This window comes from Phascolarctos cinereus, unplaced genomic scaffold (genome assembly GCF_003287225.1).
Source record: "Phascolarctos cinereus isolate Bilbo 61053 unplaced genomic scaffold, phaCin_HiC Scaffold_1;HRSCAF=81, whole genome shotgun sequence".
Classification (NCBI taxonomy): Eukaryota; Metazoa; Chordata; class Mammalia; order Diprotodontia; family Phascolarctidae; genus Phascolarctos; species Phascolarctos cinereus.
The window spans coordinates 209494220-209505608 of record NW_027555514.1 but is presented as its reverse complement, the minus strand read 5'-3'; the positions used below and the strand labels follow the sequence as shown (position 1 = coordinate 209505608).

Below are 11389 nucleotides of genomic sequence, written 5' to 3'. Positions count from 1 at the left end.
AACCAAGTGAGTATTATCTGTAGCGGGGAAATGCTGCAGGGGCCTTTCCAGTAAGATCAGGGTTAAGACAAAAATGTTGATTATCACTCCTGTTATTTGACCCAGTTACTAGAAATTTTTGCTAGATCAACAAAACAAGAAAAGAAAATTTAGGGAATAAGCACAGGCAAAGAGGAAGTACAATAATCACCTTTTCCCCCTTCATTTTTCACAAGGCTGAACATCAGACTTCTTTATCATGCTTCCTCACCAGTTACCTTCTCCTTCCCCAAATCCATTTTTCAGATTCCTCTTACGTTTTGCCTTCTACCATTAGAATGTAAGCTCCTTGAGAGTAGGGAATGTTTTTTTCCTTCTTGTTTGTATCTGTATTCCCTGTACTTAGCACAGTACCTGGCACATGGTAATTGCCTAATAAATGCTTGTTGACTGCTGAGTGACTGCCCATGCTATGATAGTCTACTTAGAGAACCTTAAAAATTCAACTGATAATTAATTGAAACAATAACTTCATCCAAGTAGGATATAAAATACACTCACATAAATCACTGGCATTTATGTATATGAGCAACAAAACCCGTAAGAAAAAACGAGGAAAATTCCATTCACGATATCTAAACATAAGATATCTGGGAGTCCGAATATCAAGAAACACATAGGCATTATATGACTACAAAATTCTCTATAAAGAATTCTATGCAGAAATAAAGACAAACCTAAAAACTGAAGCTCATAATTGGATTGTGCCAATGTAATAAAAATTACAATATTACCTAAATTAATTTACTTATTCAGTGCCACACTAATCAAATTTTTTTGTTTTTCAGTTGAGTATGACTCTTTGTGACCTCATTTGGGATTCTCTTGGCAAAGACACTAGATTAGTTTACCATTTTTTTCTCCAGCTCATTTTACAGATGAGGAAACTGAGCAAACAGGGTTAAGTGACTTGCCCAGGGTCACAAAGCTAGTAAGCATCTGAGGCCAGGTTTAAAATCGGGAAAATGAGTCTACCTGACTCCAGCCATAGCACTCTATCCACTGCACCAGTTAGCTGCCTTCAGTATCAAAATACTGAAGGGTTACTTACTAGAACTAGACAAACTAATAACAAAATTCATCAGAAGGAAAGATCAAGAACTTCAAGGGAAATAAAGAAAAAAGTCAAAAGGAAGAGAACTTAGCAGCACCAGATCTTAAATCATACCAGAAAGCATTAATTATGAAAACTATTTGGTGCTGGTTTAAAAAAATTAGGAAAGCTGATTGGTCAAACATGGTACACCAAATCTAGAAGCAAACAAGCTTAGTAACAGTGTTTGATAAAGCCATGGACCCCAACTACTAGGTTAAGGACTTACTAGTTGACAAGAACTGCTCTGAAAACTAAAAAGCTGTGTGGCAGAAATTAGATTTAGTCCGACATCTCAAATCATATACCAGTATAAACTGCAAATGGACACATAACCTAGACATAAGGAGCAAGGAAGGTGGTAGCTTTCACCATCATGGATAGAGGAAGATTTCTTGAGTAAACAAGGAATAGAGAAGATCACAATAAATAAAATGAATCATTTTTATTACATAACATTGAAAAGCTTCTTCACAAGCAAAATCAGTGTTATTAAAATGAGAAATGAAACAGCCAGTAAAAAAAAAACAATCTTTGCAGAAAGGTTCCCTGATAAAAGTTCTGATGTCTAAGACATATAAGGAATTGATTCAAATATAGAAGAAAAAGAGCCATTCACCAATACATAAGGCTATAAATAGGCAATTCCCCAAAGCAGCTATCAATAATGATATGAAAAAATATTCGATATCATTAATAAAATGCAAATTAAAATAATTCCAGTATTCTACGTCACACCCAACAGATTCACAAAGATGACCAAAAAAGGGGGAATTGACAATTTTTGGAGAGGATTAGTCTCAGCGATGCTCTATTGGTGGAATTGTGAGTTGATTCAACCATTCTAGAAAGAAATTTGGAATTATAGCAAAAAAAAATAATCACTATTCACATCCTCTGATCCAGTGATACCATTTGGGGCTATTTCACAGAGAAATTAAGGGAATTAAGGGTACACCCGTCAAATGAGGGAAAAATGAAAAATCAGGGACTGCTAATTAGTTGTTTTACATTTCACTTCCTCTTGACTTTGTCCAAACAACTCCCAAGCTATATCTGCCAGTGAAAGGGCCAGGCTCAGCCCAATTAATTTGTCAGGGATGGTCTTCTCTGATGCAGCAGCTCCAGCAGCTGCCAGTCAGCTCTAACCCCAGGTGACCCAAGTCCTCTAGACCTCTAGAACTCAAAAGGAGATGGATTAGAGGTGCCGAACAGAACATACTTTTTCAGATATGGCCAACGGATTTGTTTTTCACTGGACCATGCTTATTTGTTACAAGGGAAGGCTTTGGGGAGGAGAGAGAATAAGAAGGTTAATGATAGCGATGGCAAAAAAGAAGGGGGGAAAAGTATAAGCACAGAAGAAAACGGAAGGAGGTTCTGAGGGAGACCTAGATAAATAGAACAGCTTTTGGACCCAATGATTTAATTTGTTGTGTACTTTTGAGAGCTATATACATAAGAGAGACTCTCGGCTTCATATATAACACTTCCCTTCCCCCCCCACCTTGAAATATATAGAATTGCTCGTCTTCGTTGGTGTTTGTCAAGTTCAGAACAACAAAAATATTAAATTAAATTAAAATTCTGAAGAAAAAGAAACACCACGCTTGCGTTGGCACTTGGGCCGAAATACAAAGGACGGTTTATGTTACCCCTTGTTTTCCTCTCCAAAGCCAGTGGGAAAAAAAAAAATGATTTAACTCCCATAGTCTACAACACGGGCGCTAACAGCATTCAGAACGCGCAGACCCATCCAGGTGTGGGCGACGCACCTGGAAAATGCGATGGACTGTACCACTGTAAGATGAGGAAGTGGGGGAAACTGTCCACAAAATAACACATAAAGGCCAGAACGTGAATCTTCAGAGTCACAGTGACTGAGACGACATAAATATAGAGGGTAGAAACCCATCTTGCTCCCAAAGTCTCAGGGACGCATGGGATAGGTTCCTCTGCCCCCTCCACGGGCGAGTGGTTGATTCCAAACTCAAGATGGTGTCGGCGCAGATTGAGCTCAGCCTACTCCAGCAACTGGTTGGAGAGGACTGGGACCCAGGAGCCGGGCCAAAATGATGGGGCGGGTCTGGAGGCAGGGTCAGAGCCAGGGGGCGGGGCCAGGTGCGGGGCTGGTTCTTCTTGTCAAAAGGCAGACTCGGAGCTCCAGCCGTTCCGAGCTCAGAGCGAGCGTGTTCGGGGACCAGGTGCGGAGCAAGGACCAGGACGGGGCTCAGAGCTGGGACCGGGACCGAGACTGGGACCGGGTGCGGAGTGGAGATCTAGAGATCTCGGGGCCGGGGGAGGAGGGTATATGTGCCTACGAGTGTGTGCTCCCCTGGACCACTGTGCAAGGCTGGGAGGTGAGGGCACGGTCTGAGTGCCAGCATATGGTGCCACAAGTCAGGCTGGACACTGAGCTAGGAGAAAGAACGGAGTCCTGGGAGTTTTTGCCCAGCGAGAAAGTGGATTGTAGGCTGCGGTAGAAAAAGAATTGACTCTACGCCCCCCCCCCCCAGTCAAAAAGCGTTCGAGTTGAAAATGGGAGGAAGGGAGGCCGGGGTGCTACTACTCCTCAGGAGAAGTGTTGAAGGAGACTGGTAACTGTATGGTTCTAGAGTCCACCAGGACTATCATTATCTTTGTCCATTTCCCCCAGGGAATCGTAAAACACACAAGACGGGTCTCGAGTAAGATTTCTTAAAGTAGAATTTTCTACAACTATCATTATTAGTACGGTGCCATTTAATTAAGGAAGTGCCTCCAGAGCGTGTGCGTGTGGCTGAGGGGATGGGAGACCTTGGGGAGGGATGTAGAATGGCTGGATGAAAGTATGGCACCTCTGAGGAGAAGACTCCAGAGTTGCTTCTGAGTAGGTGAAGTGAATTGAAATGAGAAATTTCTGTGAGCGAATGAGTGAAAGCCACTTGGGAAAGTTTCTGCGAAGAAACAGCACGTGTGGGATTTGAGGGAGCTGTGGAGAGCCAAGATTGCCCAGGTGAGAGGGTCTAGCCCTCTGGCTCATAGAAGATCAAGGATGAGGCCCTTGATACCTGGGGAATGAGGGGGGTGGGACCGGCAGGGTGCCCCTAGCCTGGCTGTGTCTGGGCCCTTCCTGAGCCTCCTCCTCCTCTTTTCTCCTCCTCCGTGTGGTGAGTGAGTCAGCCTCCTGTCTGGGCTCAGACACAGCCAGGGGGCTAGAGCCTGGGTAAGTAGATCTTCTCTGAGCTTTGCGGAAACACTCCTGAGCAGAGTTCAGCTCTTCCCCCAAATCATTGTTAGGTGGCTGTCTTCCATGAGGAGGTTAGTATGGGCTAGTTAGGGCAAAGAAACAGGCATTTCCAAGAAGCAATGGCCCTGGGGTTTTCTGGGATGTTTCTGAAAGGAGCAGGGAATGACCACCCCAGGTGTGACTGACTACATGCCTTTCTCATTCCTTTCTCAGGATTTGGTGGTGGGTCTTAGTGCTCCAGAGTTGTCATTGAAATGGTCCAGCTTTCTCCTGCCTACCACCTCACCCCTGAGTGATCTCTTGAGCCGATGACCTCTGCTGGTGAGTTCAAAGTGCAGAGTCAGGGACTGTGACTTCTACCAAATGAGTTTGGGGAAGGGCAAACAGAGGGGTCACGCCTAGAGCTGAAAGAAGAGATATGGATAGCCAGGCTTCTTCACCCTACTCAGAGCTATCAATGAGAGGGGTTGATCTGGAACCTTTTACCCTTCTTGCTGCTACTGTTCTCCTTTGCTCAGGTAGGAGAAAAGGCTCTGTTTCCTCCTGGAGGAAAAAAGACAGGATTGGTATACTGCCAGATTGCCCCAGAGATAGTAGCCCTTGAATATCTTTTTAGTCTTCATTCTTGGGGGTAGGGATCCCTAAGGGGATAATACAGGCATCAGAGTTTTTTCTTTGGCCCCAGACCCTGCTGCTTCCTATTTCCAGTTCATTTGAGGAGAGGCCTTGGTGCCTCATTGGGCTGTGGGGATGACTCGGACTGTAGAAAGTTAGGAAATTTACAATCTGTCTTTCAACCAGATCACAGGCATGTGGGTTTGGTGAGTCTTTGGGTCATCAGTGACATGGGCTTCGGGGGGGGGGGACAATATTTTGAGCCTTTCCTGTCCTCACATCTGGGAAGAGATTAAAGGGGAAAAGGGAGAGAGCCCAGTGGGGAACCTAACCCTTCACCTATTTTACTTCATTAGGATTGGATTGGGTCAGTTGTTCTTTATTTGTATAAGTAATGTGAAGGATTCAGGTAATTTATTTCCTGTAATCTTCTCACTTTGCCTTAGGATCGCTCTCTCTTTGATACCAAGTCCTAAAGATAAAAATATAGTGAAACTCTTGAACTCTCCCAAAGCACAAACCCAACACTTCTTCAGGGCCAGCTGTACAAAATTTAGGGAATGATAGTGGGCCAGAACAAGACAGTTCCTTCTCCCCTCAAGGTAGGATGAAAAAGTATCCAGTACTCTACCTCACTACATTTTGTCTCATAATGATCCTTAGAGCCAGATACTGGCCCAGGGCAATTCTTTTAGAACCATTGCCAGCAACCTCCCAGTCTGAGCAGGTTGTCAACTTGGGTCCCTCTGAGCAGAGGGTCAAAGTGTCGGAAGGTCCCAGAAGTCTGAGCTGGGACAATAATCTAGCTAATAACAGGTAGATATTATTACCCTATTTTACAGATAAGGAAACAGTGACTTGTTCCAAGTTCAGTCCTTTTTCTGTAATATCATGCATATTCTTATTCTTCTGACTGTCCTGGTATGGGAGAATTATGAGCCTTTACACTTGTTAAATTGGTTTCTAGAGGCAGTAGAGAGTAGAGAAAAAAGCCTTTGTCCTGAGAAACCTGAGGTCGAATTTTGAACACTCAGCATGGGACCTCGGACAAGTCACTTCATCTCTCTGAACCTCACTCTCTTCATCTATAAAGTGGGTTTAAGTTATACTAAATACCCTGGAAAGATTGCTGTGAAGAAAAGGCTTTGTAAGCCTTAAAGCAATTTACAAATATGAGCTGTTATTATTTCTTCCTTGAGCAAGGAGGATTTCTTTTCTAGGTAGTCTTCCCATTTATTTAACTGGCCCACTCTCTATTTCCCTCCTTTTGTATAGTATACATTTTTCTTTTCAAATGTTCATGGGGCAGCTAGGTGGAGCAGTGGATAGAGCACTGGCCCTAGAGTCAGGAGGACCTGAGTTCAAATCCAGCCTCACACACATAATATTTACTAGCTGTGTGACTCTGGGCAAATCACTTAACCCCAATTGCCTCACCCCCCCCCAAAAAAGATTCAGCTCAAATGTTCATGCTTTTTCTTTTCTTCATCACTGTCGCTTTGCAATGCCTCCTCCCAACAGGTAACATAGTGCTATTCCCCCTTCCCTTTCTTTTTTTCATTACTTCCCTAGTGGTTCTTGACCTTTTGTTCATCCAGATAAATCTTATATTGTATCTAGTTCTATAAAGTAACTACTTTGCACTTTGGTGTGGTATTAAATTAAATATGTAAATTAATTTAGATAATATCACCATTTGTATTAGAGTGGCCCAACCTTGAATAATAGATATCTCTCTAATTATTTGTCTTCCTTATGGAGTCTGTTTTGTAGTTGTAACCATATAGATCTGAAATATGTTCCAAATGTGTTTTATTCACTTTGTAGTTATTTTTGTAGCCAGTTGGGGTTTTGGCTAGGTACTATATATGATTACTTGAACAAATATACTAACTACCATCTCTCATTTCATCTGACTTATTTCTCATTTAGTCAGTCATTCTCTCTCTCTCTCTCTCTCTCTCTCTGTCTTTGAAGAGACAATCTAAATTATGCTCTGAAATATCACTAAAATTACAGAAAACCCTCTCCCTAATCAGGGACATTTTCCCTATGGGTTAGTTTCTCTTCTCAAAATTTTGAACTGTGTACTTACAGGCTTAAACTAAATCAGCATTAATACTCATATACTTTAATAGAAATATCAAAGAGCATACAAATGCAGATGTTAAAACAAAGTATAGCATATGACTTGTAGCTGGAGGATAGAACTATCTTCTTCCCCCCACAGATTGGAGCAGTAAACAAGAAGAAACATGTTCAGGCAGATTAAAGGAGCAAGGTTTCCTCACAGAAGGGGAAGCAAAGGGAATGTGGACTGGACTTAAATTTCTTTCACCAACCACATGCATTTGATGCTTTGATCCTCTACATGTGCATCCACTCCTGGCTCTATAACTCTGGGCTGATCATCACCTCCTTTCTATTCCCAGCTTGCTCTTTTCTGCTGCTCCCTGCCTTTACTAATGGGGAGGTGATTCTCTCACCCCAAGCTCTCCACTAGGGTTGTCAGGAGGAGCATAGAACCAGATATGGCCACTGTCCTTATTTCCATATCTCTGTGTCATTTCTTTGCCTGACATCTTTGCCTTCCCACTTTTGGAAGGTCAAAAGCCATGGAAACTTATGGAACTTTGGGTAATATGTGGGCTAGACAAGTCTGCCCCCACCAAGTCTCCATGGGAATGTCTCTGTGGGAGGAGCAATCTATGCTAAGGATGAGCTACATTCTGAATGGGATTTATTTTTCTATTTCTTCCTGCAGGGAGTTTATTTTATATCTTACTACCTTACTGAAGTTACTCATTATTTCACTTAATTTTTTCGTTGACTTTATGAAGTTCTCAAACCAAATTATAATATAATTTGCAACTACATAAAATTCTGTTGATTTCCTCTATGTGTCTTTCTTGTCATAGCTCTATAGCTAGTACTTCTAAAAGTACATAAAATACTAGTAGTGACACAGGACATCCTTGCTTTACCCTGATCTTATTGAAAAGGCTTCCAGTGTTTGTCCCTTATAAATTGTTCTCGTATTTGGTTTCAGATAGATACTATAACTGATGTATTTTGTCAAAGGCTTTTCCTTTATTTATTGATAATAATTTCATGATTTTTATTGTTTTGTTACTAATATAGTCTATTATGTTTGTAGTTAATGATGAACCATCCCATGTATTCTTGGTATAAATCCAACCTGATCATATTGAATAATCTTTTGAATCCCATGTTCATTTCTCCATTGACACTCATACTTTGCCAAACCTCAGCCCTGAATTATTCCTACTATTTGCATCTATTCCTTCTCATGAGCTGCTGAATAGAGCTAGAGGAAGTCATATAAGCATACTGACTAGATCTGATACAAATTTATGTTACCTAATTTCAGCTTGGCCCTCAAGGCAAACAGCAAGGCAATCTCTTTCTGGTATTTTATTTAGTAGCTGTAATACTGCCTTTCTTAACTGCAGCATCCCTCCTGCACTGCTCTTCATCAGAGCTATGACTATCTATCTATCTATCTATCTATCTATCTATCTATCTATCTATCTATCTATCTATCTATATCTATATCTATCTATGTCTATATCTATATCTATATCTATCTATATCTATATCTATATCTATATATCTATATCTCTATATCTATATCTATCTATATCTATCTATCTATCTATCTATCTATCTATCTATCTATATATATATATATATATATATACTGAAGAGTCACTTTAAACACTTCCTTTTCACTGGACTGTGATTAGGGTAACTATAATTGAGTTCTAAAACGTGGTTCTGAGGGCAGATGACCACCCCCTCCAGTCTTTTTTTCTCTTCATCAGATTCTCCAAGTTTCACTCCCCTTGGGAAACACATTACTGCCTGCAGTCACTCTTACCCAGTACCCAGCCATTTATTTGGGGTCATCTTGAATCTTTGATATATGACTAATGAGTTTTCACTCTCAGATTATTTTCTTCTTCTGACTAATATAGAAGGTCAGCCACCTTCCCTTAACCCAATATGAAGGGAAATTGCAATTGATAGGCACGCCAGGCCTCTGTTTTTCTCTCCTAACTGAGGCTTTTATGGTTCTAACTACCATGCAGCAGAACAGCCGTGATCTAAATTAGCAAGTTAATAAGGAAAAATAAAGGGAGCCAGATCCTGACCATATAAGGAAAAAGGCCAAAAGACCACAGGTCAAGTGTACTAAGTACCAGGGGAAATGGTAGGCAAGGTAAAAACAACTCGCTGGTGATCAGAGATAGAGAGAGGCACTACATGGCTAAAGATAGAGCAGGTTTCCTTGGACACAGAGGTTTGATTTCAGTTGTCGCATGCTTCTGTCACTACATATGGAAAAAAAAACAACAAAAACTTAATCTGTCCTAAGGCTATGGGGCTCATGATCAGACAGATCCCTCTAATAGAAAGACAAAAATAAAACAGTCCCTACCCTCAGGAAGCTTACATTCTAATGATAGACACAACACATACATAAATAAAGTATGCATAATATATACCAAGTGAATACAAGTTAGTTTTGGGAGACAGTATACGAGTAGCCAGAGGGTTACATAATGCAGGAAGCCTTTATATAAAGGTCATGCATGAGCTGAGTCTTGAAGCAAACCAGGGATTCCAAAAAATAGAAGTAAGGAAGTAGAACATTCCACACATGTGAGACAGCTAGTGCAAAGTCTTGGAGATGGGATATAGAATGTAGAGTGTGAGAAACAGCAAGCAGGCCACTATGCTTGGACCACAGAGTTCAGAGAGGGGTGTAATGGGTAAGAAGGCTAAAAGGGTAGAAAGAGTCTGAGTTGTGAATGTTAAACACAAGAATTTGTGTTGGATCCTAGAGGCACTAGGGAGCTACTTGAGTTTAATGAGTAGCAGAGTGACCCGATCAGACTTGTATCTTAGGATACAGTCAGTTATGTGGAGGATGGGTTGGAATGGGGAGAGGCATGAGAATGAGAAACCAATAGGAGTCTATTACAGTAGTCCAGATGAGAGATGATAAAAGCTTGAACTAGGGTCGTGGTTGTGTCAGTAGAGAGGAGGGCATATGGAGGCAGAATCCTCAAGACTTGATGTTTGCACATGTTATCTTATTTTGTCTTTTTAACAACTCCGTGTGGGAGATACTATCATTGCCTCTATTTTACTAAGGCTGGGGTAAGTTAAGTGACTTGTCCAAGGTCCCACAGCCAATAGGTACATAAAGCAGGCTTTTATCTCAAGCCCTTCTGACTCCAAGCCCAGTGCTTTATCCATTAGCCCATTTAGTTATCTCATGAGTGAGATAGAAAATCAATTATAGAGGAGTAAAAATTTGCCTCACTTTCCTCATTTGTAAAATGAGTTGGAGAAGCAAAAGGCAAACCACTTCAGTATCTTTGCCAAGAAAACCCCAAATTGGGTCATGACGAGTTGAATATGACTGAAACAACTGAACAACAAAAAAGATTGCCTTGCAGCTTGCCTTGAGGGCCCGGTTGAAATTAGATAACATAAATTTGTATTATATTTAGTCTGTATGCTTGTATGACTTCCTTCAGCAGTATTCAGCAGCACGAGAAGTAATAGAGGCAAATAGTGGGAATAATTCAAGGTTGGGGTTTGGCAAAGTGTGAGCATTAATGGAAAAATGAACATGGGATTCAAGAGTAGAGTGTAGAATTGAACAGGTTCACCAGGGGGTCAAAACTGGGAAGTGAAGAGAATGTAGCCAGAACAGAGGAATGGCAAAATACTTGGGGGTAGAGAAATTGCAGGTCACAGTAAGGATGAAGGAAAATTGGGAGTTATGAAGAATATGTGGGGCTCAGGAATCAGGAGACATGATTTCAAGGTTAGGCAAGATATTTTACCTTTCTGGGAGTCTGTTTCCTTTTCTTTCCCATAAAATGAGAACAGGAATCTTCATTTTATATCACAAAAGGCATTGTGGCTAGAGGGCCAGCCTTAAAGTCAGCCTGATGGGTTAAGTACTGCCTTTGATACATACTCATTTTATGACCTTGAACATCATTTCACTTTTCTGAGATTTAATTTCTTTATCTATAAATTGTGGTGATAATAAGGGTCATGTGAGAAAATCTGTGTAAAGCAGTCTTCAGACTTTAAAGAGCTATAGAAAAGTCAAGCAGGAGAAGTAGGGGCTATGGGAGTATGTGTACATGTCACACTTACAAACTCTCATTTGCCATTTGGGGTCCTTGCCAGGGAACAAATTAAGCAGTATTCCTGGAACGGATACTGCACACAGTCCTCATTCTGCTGGGGGGGAAGAGTCCTGGTCCCAAGGAAGATGGGGTCACTTGTGCCAGCAGGAAAATATATAGCCTAGACAGAGTGAAGCAGGCCAAGAAATCTGAGGATGCTTGGCTGACACTTAGATT

The 11389-nt window shown here is 41.3% G+C and overlaps 1 protein-coding gene across 1 annotated transcript in view; it reads left to right on the top strand.

Annotated features, from left to right (window-relative positions):
• The first annotated feature begins 3289 nt into the window (after positions 1–3289).
• The window catches only part of VDR (vitamin D receptor), an 89812-nt gene continuing 81712 nt past the window's right edge, over positions 3290–11389 (top strand). Inside the window, 2 exon segments of the mRNA XM_020977191.2 lie at positions 3290–3396; positions 4575–4682. The gene's annotated coding sequence lies outside the window, so the exon portion shown is untranslated.